General features: G+C 41.3%; 1 protein-coding gene across 6 annotated transcripts in view; it reads right to left on the bottom strand.

Moving 5' to 3' along the window:
• The window catches only part of VAV3 (vav guanine nucleotide exchange factor 3), a 159,172-nt gene that overhangs the window by 67,105 nt on the left and 77,492 nt on the right, over window positions 1-14,575 (bottom strand). The gene's annotated exons all lie outside the window — the stretch shown is intronic.

The raw sequence follows: 14,575 nt of genomic DNA, 5'->3' as shown, positions 1-14,575 counted from the left end.
TAACTTGAGGATAAATGTGTTTTTAGCATCTTAGTTATAGCATAAACTATTTTGTTTATTTTATACCTTTTGGTAAGCCCGTGTTCACTAATATCCTTAATATGCTTTTTACTTAAGAGGAAAAAATGCCTCTCATTTAATTCCTGGAGTTCATACTAAATTTTTGGTTAACCTGAACTCAACATAGCCCATTCCATCTGCAAAGAGAAGTGAGAGGGAAGATCATTGCCTTTCCCTCCCCCCCAAATCTCTCCACCAGTGGGGTGGGGAATTGGTTGGCACCATAGAATCACAGAAATGTAGAGTTGAAAGGGACCCCAACAGCATCTAGTCCAGCCCCTGCAATGCAGGAATCTCAAATAGATCATACATGACAGATGGGCACCCAACAACCTCTGCTTAAAATCCTCCAAGGAAGGAGAGTCAACCACCTCAAACTGTTCCGCCATCAAACAGCTCTTGCTGTCAGAAAGCTCTTCCTGATGTTTAGTTAGAATCTCTTTTCTTCTGACTCGAATTCATTGGTTCAGGTCCTAGCCTCTGGAACAAGAAAAAGCAAGCTGGCTCCATCTTCCATGTGACAGCCCTTCAGATATTTGAATGTGGCTATCATATCTCCTCTCAATCTCCTCTTTACCAGTCTAAGCATACCCAATTCACCTCAATCATTCCTCTTAAGGCTTGGTTTCCAGTCCTTTTATCATCTTGGTCACCCTCCTCTGCACATGTTCCAGCTTGTCAATAGCTTTCTTAAATTGTGATGCTAGAACTGGACATAGTACTCCAGGCGTGGCCAAGGCAGAATAGAGTGGGACTATTACTTCCCTAGATCAGGACACTGTATGTCAATTGATTAAGCCTAGAATAGCATTAGTTTTTTTGATGCTGCACCACATTGTTGACTCATGTTAAGTTTGTGGTCTACTAAGACCACTAGATTCTTTTCACAAGCCAGGTGTCCTGCATCTTTTATCTGTGCAGCTATTTTTTTGTTCTTCCTGTCCAAGTGTAGAACCTCACATTTGTCATTTTGTTAGTTTAGGCCCAGTTGTCTGTTAAGGTCATCTTGAATCCCTATTCTGTCTTCTGCAGCATTAGTTACCCCTCCCAGGTTAATTAGATAAGCATGCCCCTCAATACCTTCATCCAAGTCATTTTTAAAGAAATTGAACAACAATGGGCCCAGGATAAAACCCTGTGACACCCCACTTGTCACTTTTTTCCAGGATGACAAGGAATCGTTAATAAGCACTAACCAGCTACAAATCCACCTAACACTCACCTGGTCCAGCCCACACTTTACCAGCTTCTTCCCCAGAATATCATGGGGAACTTTGTCAAAAGCCTTAGTGCAATCAAAATACACTACATCCACAGCATAATAATAATAATATTGTATTATGCTTCTGCATCTCATAATAATCTTATTCACTTCTTTGAAGATATGTAATTGGATACTAGTGTAATATCCAACTAAATTGGTTGGAGCCCACCCCACCCCCACCCCCAAAATGTATTTTGCACAAGTATGCCACCACTGCCTAGATGTTGTCTAGCCAGACACTGCAACTTCTTTGCATTACTACCAGACAACATTTGGAACAATTTGATTCCTTGGGGGTGTGAGAAAAAGACTGAGTCCAAAGTGCTTGTTACGTGTCCTGAACCCTGGCGATAGCTCAGAGAGTAAATCAATAAATATGTACATGCACATAATTGGACAGGGGCCAAATAATATTCCTACAAAATTGGCTGATGTCTTAACACCAAAATCTGAGCTAGTGTGCGAGCTTAGACCTAAATCAGGGGTCAGCCACCTTTTTCAGCCGTGGGCCGGTCCACCGTCCCTCAGACCATGTGGTGGGCCGGACTATATTTTTTTTGGGGGGGGGGGATGAACAAATTCCTATGCCCAACAAATAACCCAGAGGTGCACTTTAAATAAAAGCACACATTCTACTCATGTAAAAACACACTGATTCCCGGACCATCCGTGGGTCGGATTGAGAAGGCAATTGGGCTTTAAAAGGTAAAGGTAAAGGTACCCCTGCCCGTACGGGCCAGTCTTGACAGACTCTGGGGTTGTGCGCCCATCTCACTTAAGAGGCCAGGGGCCAGCACTGTCCGGAGACACTTCCGGGTCACGTGGCCAGCGTGACAAAGCTGCATCTGGCGAGCCAGTGCAGCACACGGAAACGCCGTTTACCTTCCCGCCAGTAAGCGGTCCCTATTTATCTACTTGCACCAGGGGGTGCTTTCGAACTGCTAGGTTGGCAGGCGCTGGGACCGAGCAACGGGAGCGCACCCCACCGTGGGGATTCGAACTGCCAACCTTTCGATCGGCAAGCCCTAGGCGCTGAGGCTTTTACCCACAGCGCCACCCGCGTCCCAATTGGGCTTTAGGTTGGGCCTAAATTAACACAAAAAGTAGAGAAATGCATTTTGAATTCCTGGGAACCAGCAGCAAATGTACTGGCACTTATACAACCAGGAAGCATGATTGTTGCCAAATCTGCTCAACTCTTTAGATATAGTATGTAGCCTCCAGACAGCACTAGATAACATGGTTTAACTTTTCATCAGATTTAGACTTCTATGCACAGTTAGAAGTTACAACTAAGATTGCACCAAAAAGCAACTGTACTTCCATCTGTAACACTTTATCATGCACAGCTCCTGTATGCATCATCCTAAATAGGAGTACCTGGTATCTGATAACTTATCCTAGGATGATCTATTAGAAAAGGGTTGTGAGGTACAGTACAATGGGTTTTCATTCTTTTGGGAGGAATGATATTAAAATCTCTTCATTCCCATAGAAGGTCAAGTTCCTAAAAATAAAACATGTCCAAATCCCTCCTGCAGAGATTTTGTAACACTAAAAAATCTATTTCCTTCCATGCAGTGTTTCTGCTAGAGAAAGAATTTTATACACCACGTTTCAACATTAGCTGCTTAAAAAAAATATGGATCTGACATGCAAAAGGTTTTTTGAAAGAGAGAGAGAGCTACAGCTTTAGATGACACTAACATGCTAGGAAACCCATTACATAATAAAATAAGTTCAGTTTGACATATGGCCAAAGTGAAGCATTGCGCTGCATAGCGAATGATAAGTTTTTAGAGCTGCAATTCCAAAATTGTGTATTGGAGAAACACTGTTATTGTCACGAGGGAGTAATTTTAGAAGTAAGATACTGAAATAATCAACAGCTCATGTGGGCCTAAAGTTCCCACGCATGCAGCAAACCCTGCTATCTAGCCTTGCTTCAAGTTAACTGCTAGTGGGGTGAAGAGTTATCCTGCAAACTTGCAATAGGAGACTCCTTCCTTGAATGAGCCTGTCCCATAAATATAATATCATGAGTCATGAATTTCTGTTCATCTAGTTTGCACGTTAATGCACCACCCAAGACAGAATGTAAAAAGGCCCTCTTAATTGGAAGACTGGGCTACTGATGGGTATCACTCAGCTTCATTTCTGTTTTAAGCTCTGTGACCAAATATTCTCTGTCCTCTCTCTCCCCACACCCAACAACTAGGCACCAGTGGGAGAGGAAATAATGGTGTCCCATACACCCATACATATAAGCCATTTGTAGCCTGAGTGAAGGAAAAATCGAATTTGTATAATGCTTCCTTGCACTGTTGCCTGGAGGTGATTCTTATTCACCACATGGGACTGGAGGAGTATCTATTTACAACCCTGAACTGAAGGTAAAATGCTTTCAAGGTCACTTAGCTCTCAAAGTTCTTCTAGGGAGACTATTCCAGAGATATTCAGCGCCAGTAGTTAAGAAAAAAAATCCTATTCCCAGCCCTAATTTGTTAAAGACCACCGATAGCCATTGGTTTGTATACTCACAATTGCTTTTTAGCCTAAATAAATTTGTTCTCTCTTACGTATGTTGCTCCCACTGATGCATTTGAAGAGTTGAATCGTGTCCTATCCTATCCCACCCCATTGCTGTTGTTGGGGTTTTTTTTGTCTTAAGCTGGTGGTTCTTCAGCAGCTATTCAATACTGACCAAGTTTCAGCAATTAAAACCCATGCACATTCTCACCTTTCCATGTCAAGGCCGCAGCAGAGTCATTGCTTAAACCCATTACAAACATTTCAATTAAATCTTGAAAAATTGCTTTCCTAGGGCACTTAATTAACAACTCACCTCTTCCCACCTAGATGTCAAGTAATTTCAATTTAATTAATTTTCCCCCAACAACTGGTGGGGGGGGGAGTGTATTTAAGGGAGGAAATACCTTTCTGCCTAAAATTTCAATGTGAAATAAGTTATTTGTTGTTGTTTTCACAACAAACCTAACTAAACCTTAGTCCAAAGGAAACATTGGTTCAAAAGGACACGATTACACAAGTAAGCTTAGGCCTAGTCAATATAGACTGTAGATCACATGATAAAACAATTCCTGGAATCTATCACTTCAAACTGTAAGTGACAAATCTGCATGACTGAATGCTCCCCTCAATATAAAGGTTTCAAGAACATAAAAAACGAGACGCTAAGGTGAATAGCTATAGCATAGCAGTCTAAAGTAGTGTACTTGTCAAAAACAGATATATTCTATATACATTGCGACATAAAACTTTTAAAAATCTGACTCTAAGAGCCACTTCAGATAATGAAAAATAACAAGGCAGATGTTTTTTCTTGATGGAATGGCAACAGTATGTGAATTTGATGAATGCCTTAAATACCAAAAGTGTGGTTAATCTCCTCCAATAGCAGGTGGAGCTGTACCCTATCCTGCTTTTATAGGCAGCCGGCTGTCAATATTGTAGCAACAACAACCCAGGGTTTCCCGCCTAAAGTAACTGACGTGGACCTGAGTGAAAACTATATACACGATACTCCTGGTGGCCAGGGTGAGAACTTCAATACATAGCACAAACAAAGATAAAGACCAATGGAACATTTAAAACAAACAGAACTAAATCATCTGACTGGATAGGCTCAGAGAAATATAAAAGTTTTTCAGTGCTGTCAATAGATAGGGAATTCCACAGCACAGATATTGTGACACTAAAGCAATGACTCCTTGTAAATGAGGAACGAACACTGTGTGGCACTTGGAAAATTCAAGTTCTACATACTGAAGTGATCAAATGGGTTTGTACTCATATGCCAAAGGACACGAGGACCTAGCAAGGATATTGCTCAGGGCTAGAAAGCTGAAAGGGGAGAAGTCCCCAACTTTTAAGGAACAGGAGAGAAAAGAGAGGGGGGAGTTCGCTCAGAAAAGGCCACAGTTTATTTATAAGCCTAGCCAAAATGCAAAGGGGTTTTGTTCAGAATTTAAAACAATGCAATTCTATATACACCTACTAAGAAATAATAGGTTCCACTGAATTCATAGACAAATACTTAATGTTGTTCTATATGTGTGCATTGTGCTAGTTTCCAATTATTATAACAACAAATGGCAAACTGAAATATTATCTAGTCTCCAGGTTCCACTGAATTCAATGGGGCTCAACCCTGGATAAGTGGGTGACCAGTTACTAGTTATTTCCTATGAGGGAGAGTTCATTTCCAAAACTCAGCAACATCAAACTCAGCCTGGACAAGAACACCGCCAGACCAAGAAACAGAACGAACTATATAAAGCTGACAGGGAACATGAGTGGTCAAAGAGAAAAGATTGCTGGGCAGGCAATGTCATATAGAAAATAGGAAGAGAGACCCTTTGAACCCGCTAATTTACCTATTCTCTAGGTCTCTTTTTTGCTAATTAAAGCTTCATAGAAGCAACGCTCATTTATAAGGGCAATGTACTCGAACAGCAGAAATGTACACTGGAGGTACTTAAACACAATGGAAACTGAGCGGTACTTATGCATTCCCAGACAAAGGCAAAATTTACATTCCAGCCCATTTCTGCAGATGCCACCCACCATGCACCAACAAAACCACAGGAGACTGGATAATATTTCAATTTGTCATTTGTTATTATAATAACTGGAAACTAAAACAATACGCACATATAGAAAAACGTAAGTATTTGTCTATGGGTAATAGTGATAAACCAACGGAAGACATACAATGCAAGAAGGGATATTTCCACAACATCTCTCAACATTTCCACAAAATGTTTCTCTTCTGGAGAAATTCTCTTTGTTATGTTTGGGACTTCCTAGCTGTAGCTCAGAAATAATCTTTGAAGAACAGCATTTACTGAATTAATCAATCAATCAAGTCTCCATATGTTAATACTCATACATCCCAGATTTGTCACATCAAAGGATTTCTAGCAGAAAGGCATGTTGCCTAATTAAATTAACTGTATCACAAGTAAACTGTGCTTTTGATCAAGAGAATGCAATTTACTTCTAAGACTTTGCAAGAAAATTTGCTTATTTGATCATAGGGTGGCTGCCCTTTTAGAGATTAAAGGATTTAATCTTGCTAGCTTTCTGGGTATGTAGTGCATTGTTTCAATCAAGCTAATGACCATGCTTTAGCCTCTTTCTTCCTATGGAAGAACAATTCAGGTTCACAATGATTTATTCATGTAACAATCTATGGACTGTAATAACCGAGAGATATGAAGGCACCATTTTTCATTCATACCAATCCACTGCTGGATAAAGACCTTATCAAACTGCATCCAACTTTTTCCTGACAGGTTGTTGAATAACTGGTTTTTAACCCCACATTAGGTGTTTGTATGTTATCCTGTACTTTGCCCAGCTTCGCAGTTAAATTCAGCTGTAGAAGAACAACCACGTGCTATGCTATGCCTATACAGCACGACATAACTCAAGATTTGGTTCTATGCTGAACTAAAATGCTGATCAATAAAAGCCCTAGTTTACCTTTATCTCTGCACATGTTCAGAAATCTGAAGGACTAAACTGTGCCATCAAGAGGGAGGCATACCCAGCTCCATTTGGGCTTTAAATAGAGAAGCCTTATTTTAGCATTTTGCTGCATGGTCTAACTAGACACAGTACCCAATCAAACGCAGAGTCAAGAAGCTGAAAGTATAAGGAGAAAACAGCAGGGAGAAAATCCTTAACCTTTTCATCTTTATTTGTTTTCCCACTAAAACTCAACCTACAACCTGCAAGCTGCTGGTTCACCCACAGGTGCATGTCATATCTACCCCCGACTTCAGAAAAAAGTAGGTGTAAGCACTGATTTAGCTGAACTTTTTCCAGTGCAAAAGTTCTCTAAGGCTCTCTACATAGGACTGCCTTTACAAACTTGGACTGTCTACAAACTTGAGCGGGTGCAACCTTCAGCCACCAGAATGCTTGTTTGACATCTGATGAGAGATGAACAAATGGGAAAGTACTAATACCAGCCTTTTTAAAGCCTTGAATGTTTCAACTCAGGTTTTTTAAAAGACCACCTGTGTCTATATGAACCTGATTGACTCCAAAGTATTTGGGCTCACCACTGAGATCAGGTTGGCAGCTACCAGAGACAGGTCTTTTAAGTGGTAACTCTGCAATGATGGAATCACCTCAGCCAAAAACACTCATTGGCCACCTTTCTTGAGTTATTGAGCAATGCCAGAATACAGTTTTTTATTCACCATATTCTTTATCCATCTTGCTGCTGGTTCCCTACTCTGGTGTTGTTTTTATTATGTTTGTTTTGACATGTTTCTTGTAGGCTACCCTGTGAGGGTTTGCCCAACAATCCTAAGAAAGCTTATGTTAAATAAAAGTTGGACCACCAAGACCTGCTTCAGATGGAATAAGACTAGAACCTCAGTTTTACCTGGGTAATGAATTCCACAAAAGCATAACAGAGAGAAGGACCCCCCTTCTCCCTGATGAGGCTGTGCATTCTGCAGGAGAGGCGCATGGGAGAGCCAGCAGATGTGCTTCCTGCTCTCCTGGCATATAGAGTCACAAGCTGAGGATCTCTACTCCATCACTCCATCACTGAGTGCCCACCTTCCAGCTCCCTGTGGTTCTTTCCTCCTCTTAAATCTGGGGGTGGCAAATCATGCCAGTTCCTGATGGAACCAGTGGCCTATGACAGTCCATCATCACAACAATATCTGACCAATAAATTCTAAGTTTTAATAACAGCAAAGAAATGCTGCTACTTCTTTTTCTTTTGCCCATCACAACACGGTGAACCTTCAAATTACCCCAGCGACCCTGAGAGAAAAGGAGGCCTTATTTTCACTCTTACGTGTCTCCTTTCCTTATTACATTCCTAGATCAGTACCTAAAACCCACACAATACAGCACCTCGGGGGGGGGTGGAGGCTGTTATCTGCAATTAAAGATGATTTTCCCTCCCCGCCACTTCTTTTAGAAATCACTTTCACAAAAAGTGACAGAACATATCTTGGAAAAAAAGTAACAAGGATGACCGAATTTCACCAGGATAAAAGCAAGCATAAATGTAAATCTATCATAGTGTTAAACATGAAGTGCTTTCCCATGCTGTTCTGAGAATTCAGCATATATCTCAGGCTTTTTACGTGCATTGATATTAACACTAACAGCTTTAATTCAAGACGTCAGTGTTCAAAATGTCAGAGATCAAATATTCCCTCAGAAGAAGTTGCTATGCATATGTATTTTTTAAAGAAAGAGGTTGGTTTAACTTGAACCTGAATGGTACATTAAAAAAGTAGAGCAAGGAGCATAAGAAATGAAGGCACAGTAAGCACCCCTCCTTCTGCTGTTCTGTCAATCTAGCATACTTTTTTTAAAGGAAGTTCTACTCCCTTCTTAGATTCATATCCATCAAACTGAACTGGATATTGAAGCTTTTATAGGAATAGTGTACCAATTACACTGGAAGGCTCTGAAAATGTCAAGGCTTATTTTAAAATCTACATCCTGCTTTTATTCCAATAATAAAAACATAGAGCACCAAACACCATGATGCACCTGAAACGTTTCATCTTTAAATGTCCTTAAGGGGCATGAAGCTTAAATGCACACAAAAATTGACTGTCACTGAATGTCACAATTTCTCCCCTTTAATAGAGGTTTTTCAAGATTTCGGAATTGTATGTGCAAGCACAGGTATGTACATGCGATACATGCTTTGCTCATTAGGGCTGGGCAATATCTGGTTTTCAGCATCATGATATATCAACAGCTAAGCATCATGACATACCAATATATCACAATGTCTGAAATAAGGATAGAGCTATGTAGAGGCATAGGCTGGCTTCATGGTTTTCCCACATTGTGATTTTTGTATAACACACACACACACATCGTGATTAGCAATCTATTGCCAGGTCAAAACCTATGAAACTGATATCACAATATGGACTGATATATCAATATATTGCCCAGCCCTAATGTTCATCTTTAGTTCACACTGATCCTGTTCCCAGCCACTATGAAAATGGGCCAATATGATAATGCTTGGCATGAATCCAAATCAGCACAACATAGTATTTGGTGAAATACATTTTACATGGCTAGCCATTACATTAAAGCTGTGCTGCTCTATTTTGAGCCATCTGCAGTTTACAGTCTTCAAGGGCAACCCCCTTTAAGGCCCATGGTAGTAGTCATAGGAACAGGCTGCCAAGGCATGCAGAAGGAGAGATATAATGCATCTGATAGCAGTGTTGGGTAAAGTATTGCTACAGTATTTTCTTCTGCGTACCTTGGAAGGAGCCATCACCATGTGAAAACAGAAAAATGTTTGGTTTTTAATGGCCTGGAAGAGAGCTTGAATAATGAAGTGGAAAATCCTGCTGATGAAAAAATTTTCAGAGAGGATTAAGGAGGGTTGTGAGGAAGAGCCGGAAGACCCTAAAGAAATGAATGAGCTAGTCATCATCATGACAGGTGAAATTTAACCTAAGTGAGAGCTTAAGATGCTGCACAGTGGATTGAAATAGAAAGCTTCTGAGGTAAACTACATGCTGAGTTTACACTCTGATAAGTCCCAAGTCAAGCATCCACAGGCTCTCAAGCAAAGCTATCCGGATGTAATTGTGAACAGCTCAGTGAAACCATCTGTTCACTGCACAGCAGAGCGAGAGTGCATGCATGTGTGGTCCGTGTGTGGGAATAACACAGTGCAGAAAATATACTACCAGTAAATCAATATTTTACACCCTTGACTTGCATACTAACCTATACTGCTTCCTGAGCCTCTCAGCAATGATTAAAACAATTTTTTAAGGAAAGAACCCTGATGTCGATGAAGTTCATAATTATTATGAATTTGTCCAGCTCCCAATGCTCATCTGTATTACAAAGTTATCATTTCCCCCCAAACATTATTTAATGTCACAGTGTCTGCCAGCCTTTTACATCGTGAATTCTTCTTTGTTTGGGTCTTTTGAATGTTACCCCTGCGTAGAGGGACATATGAGCAGGTTGTGCTGAGCACTCCTACAGAATGCTTCTCTCTGATTTATTTTCACCCAATTGAATTTACTTCCAGTATCAAAGCCTGAAGTGAGTAGAGTTACCTCAGGGAAAGGACAGCTCACACAAACACACCCGCTGTGATTTAAAATTGCACAATTACAGATTTTAAACCCCACAAAAAACATCTTCCTGCTTGTCTGTAACGGTTTTCATGCCATTGCTCAGTTTCAGGAAAATTCAGGGCTGGTACAACTTGTAGGCCAGCTTTCATTATAGGCACTCATAGGTGGCACCTGAGGCACCAGAATTCAAGACAGGCTGGAAATGCCTCAAGATGGTCACAGCCCCACAATTCTACAATCTTTTCAGTTATAGGTCTTTGTCCTTGATCCACCTACTGAAGGTTCAGGGGAAGGATTGCGATCAGGCGAACCCTGAAATGGGAACACAGCCCTCTGAATGACAACAGAATAACTAAACCCACTGCTCTAAGTTAGCAGTGTAATTTAGGGGAAAAAATAAGTCAATGTCAACAGCTCTCAGGAGACCTGCATGTCCAATAGTTCTCCACACTTTTGCACCCCAGTTCACCCCTCATCGGCATGCTAGTGTGTGAATGAGGAAGGGAAGCAAGGGACAAGCCTTTCTCCATTCTCCACATGCCCCCTGCCTCTACTCCAGTCACCATCCCTTGCCAAGGAAGGGAAAGAGAAGGGTGTTTTGGGTGTGGAGGTCGGTGTCAAGGCATTTTGGAGATGTAGGTATGGTCATTTTTCTGTGCCTCAGATTGGCTTGGGGAGATGACCATGTTCTTTTGGAGTTAGGGTAGTTTGAGTTGCTTTTTTTTTTTTAAGAACACAGATAATTTAAAAAATTATCCTTAAACATAGAAACACAAACAAGAAACAGCAAGTGGTTCGTGCTTTCTGTCCCCACATAGATTACAGCATCTGAAGAAATTTATGTGTTTTTTCTGCCCAGAGAGCCTGAATGCTCTTTTTTTAAAGTTTTGAATCAGAAACAAACAAAGCAGAATAATAGTGTGTATCCCAAATATCCCTCATTTGGAGCCAGCCTCTCAAATGTGATGTAAGTTCTTTTTGCTTCCTAAGTGTTCGGAGGAGAAGGGAACATGAAATAACAGATCTTTTAACAAATCCATAAGGGGATGTGGAAGAGCTTTAGTTGCATGGGAATGTATGTGCGATATCCCTCACTTGAGCATACTGAACATTAGTGGTTGCCAAATTTTGAAAGATAGGCATCACGTGTTTTGATATACAAAGATGAAAAGTACCAATGCAGCCTAGAAAGCAACACTGTAGATTGCTTTGGACCTGTGCTCTTTAGACTGTAGGCTGTCAGTCATAAAGAAGAGTGTTCAGCCAGGTTTGGTGTGGACAGGGCCCCCAAGAGGAATGCATTGGCCGGGAAACCGCTAATCTAATTTTCAATCCAGAGTAAGCCAAAATGGAACCCACAGAGAAGTCAAGCGCATTAAGCTATAGTGAGCCTCCAAATCCCTTGGTTCTATTTAGTTATGATAATCAACAACAACAAATCACCTTTACTAAAGGAGGGTTATGAGTAGTGCTGCTTGTTGGCTGACGCCCAACACTTTTACAAGCCTGTGAGGTTTTAATAGCTGACAGCATACGTGCAGGAAAGCAGACAACTGGAAGGCATTAAAAGCACTAATGTCTTCATCAAAACAGCAGCAGAAGCTAAGTAAATCACTCACAGCGTCAATTGTTGGTTCACTTAAAATGTATGCAATGTGCTTGCTGGGTCATTTGAGCTGCATGATGTATTAAAGCTCCTGGTGGAAATAATCAAGTTCTTGCTATCTCCGTTTAGGAACACATGATAAAGTGCTAGCTTTCGGAAAAAGAAACTATTACCCAAGCAGAAGCAACACTTCCTTATATTGTCATCATCAGAAGCAAAGTTGGTGTCAAATAATAACTTAAAGGTTGAGCTACGTACGAGGAGTCCCTGGCGTGAATTGATTTGGTGCTACTCTTTCTCGGCTGCCCATCTATATACCGTATTTTTCGCTCTATAGGACGCACCCGACCATAGGACACACCATGTTTTAGAGGGGAAGAAGAAGAAGAAAAAATTCTTCCCCTTTCTGCGCAACACCCCTTCAGCGGAGGGGCAGGAGAAACGGAGGCCCTTACATTTCTCCTCCCGCTTAGCTGAAGGGGCGTTGCGCCTTAGCTGAAGGGACACATTCCCTTCAGCGAAAGGAAACCAAAGCCTCCGGAGCACAGCGGGAGCTCCCGCTGTGCTCCGGAGGCTTCAGGCGGCTATCTTTGAAGCCTGGAGAGTGAAAGGGGTCAGCGCGCACCGACCCCTCTCACTCTCCAGGGTTCAGCGAAAGCAACACGAAGCCTCCGGAGCACGGTGGGAGTGCTCCCACTGCGCTTCGGAGGCTTCGTGTTGCTATCGCTGAAGCCAAGGAGCCTGCATTCGCTCCATAAGATGCACACACATTTCCCCTTAATTTTTGGAGGGGAAAATGTGCGTCTTATAGAGCGAAAAATACGGTAATATGGGGGTACAAATACTAAAACTACCTCACAAACTAAACTGCCTAACAATCATGTAACAAGGCAGTGAATTTAAAAAAAACAAACTGCAACAACATATGAAACCCAAACTAAGCCCCTGGGTCCCAAATCCTTTATCATACAACCCAAATGCAGGCTGAAATAACCCCACATCTTCACTGCTTGTCAAGTACATGGTGCAACAGTGTGGGTTTCAGACTAGAGCTGGGGAGAACCAGGTTGGAATCTCCACTCAGTTGTGAAGCTTAGATCATTCATTCTGTCTTAGCCTTACCAACCTCACAGAGCTGTGAAGAGAATGAAGTGCATGCTACCTTGACATTGTTGGAGGAATGGATGGATAAAAATGTAATAAATAAGTATCAAGCCAGACATAACTGGATGCTCTGTAGTGTACACACCATGACTGAAAAGGCCCTTATTCCTGCGCTCACCTGTTGCACCTTAAATAGTGGAAGGACACAGAGCAGTGTCTCTGATGTTGCTCTGAGGGCACAGGGCTAGTCTGTATGGGAAGTATGTTTCTGTTAAGTTGTGGGTGAACATATCAGACAACACAGCAATTCTTCAAACAGCTCTTGTTTATTCACAGGCCAGAACAGAACTGAACTGAAGGGTTCAGCCAGCCTGCTTATATAGAGCTCCACTAGAACGCAACAGTAACCACTTTCTGTAACTATCCAATCACTGAACGTCACTTTCAATCCCTTATTTGCATATGTGGACCTGAGTGAAAACCATCTACAGTATCCCCCTGCTGGCCCAGGGTGAGAACTTCAGTACATAACAGTTTCCTTCCAAACAAACCAGAAATGGAAGCCATGGCTGGTACTTGGCCTATCACAAAGCCATTATGTGGTTTGTTTCCTCCCTTGTGTGCCAACAACAGGAGCAGAGAGAGGAGAAAAGCAGAAGCTTTTGAGCAGCGAACACCAGCATACTGCACATCACATGAAATCCAGGTTTACTGATAATTATGATTTAATGACAATTGAACCAGGAGGTGTAAATCTTCTGTACTGAAGTCGAATGGAAATCCTTGGAAAAAACATGGTGATGGAAATCCCTTGTTCCTAAGCTACAAAGCAGCGCCTCTCAACACATTTTAACTTATTTATTTATTGTTAAGAGTTTTATTTATTTATTGTTAGAGCTTTATTTGGTACTTCATGAAGTAAATCAGAAAACAAAGAAATGACAGAATAATTGATTGGGGGGCGGAGTGGGGGAGAGGCTGTTGGCGAACATAAGATACAAAACAGGTATAGTTCCAATATGCAGCACACACTTTTTATATTTTTTTGAAAGGATTCTGTAATACATAAACTGTTGTTGTTGTTGTTGTTGTGTTAAAAAGCAGAGAATCAAATCCTTGAAGATAAATTTAATAAAACCAAGAAACCTGATCCAAATACCACATAATAAATTAGTTAGAAGCCACTAGGAAAAATGCCAGCATCCCCATCTCCCTTAGTAATACATTTTAGTTTACCAAGGCAATGATAGCAAAATCAGCCACAATTATGTTAAATATTTATTGCCAAATCCATTAATATGTTCCCTAGATACTGGAGCACTAAGGCACAAGCTTTAGAGGAAAGCGGGCTACCAAAACATAGCTTAGAGCTCCCTCTTCCTTTCCTTGGAAGAACTTCGCTTTTGGCAGCAT

Source organism: Podarcis raffonei, chromosome 6 (genome assembly GCF_027172205.1).
Source record: "Podarcis raffonei isolate rPodRaf1 chromosome 6, rPodRaf1.pri, whole genome shotgun sequence".
Taxonomy (NCBI): Eukaryota; Metazoa; Chordata; class Lepidosauria; order Squamata; family Lacertidae; genus Podarcis; species Podarcis raffonei.
Note: the sequence above shows the minus strand (reverse complement) of the source record. Positions and strands in the feature narration are given on the sequence as shown.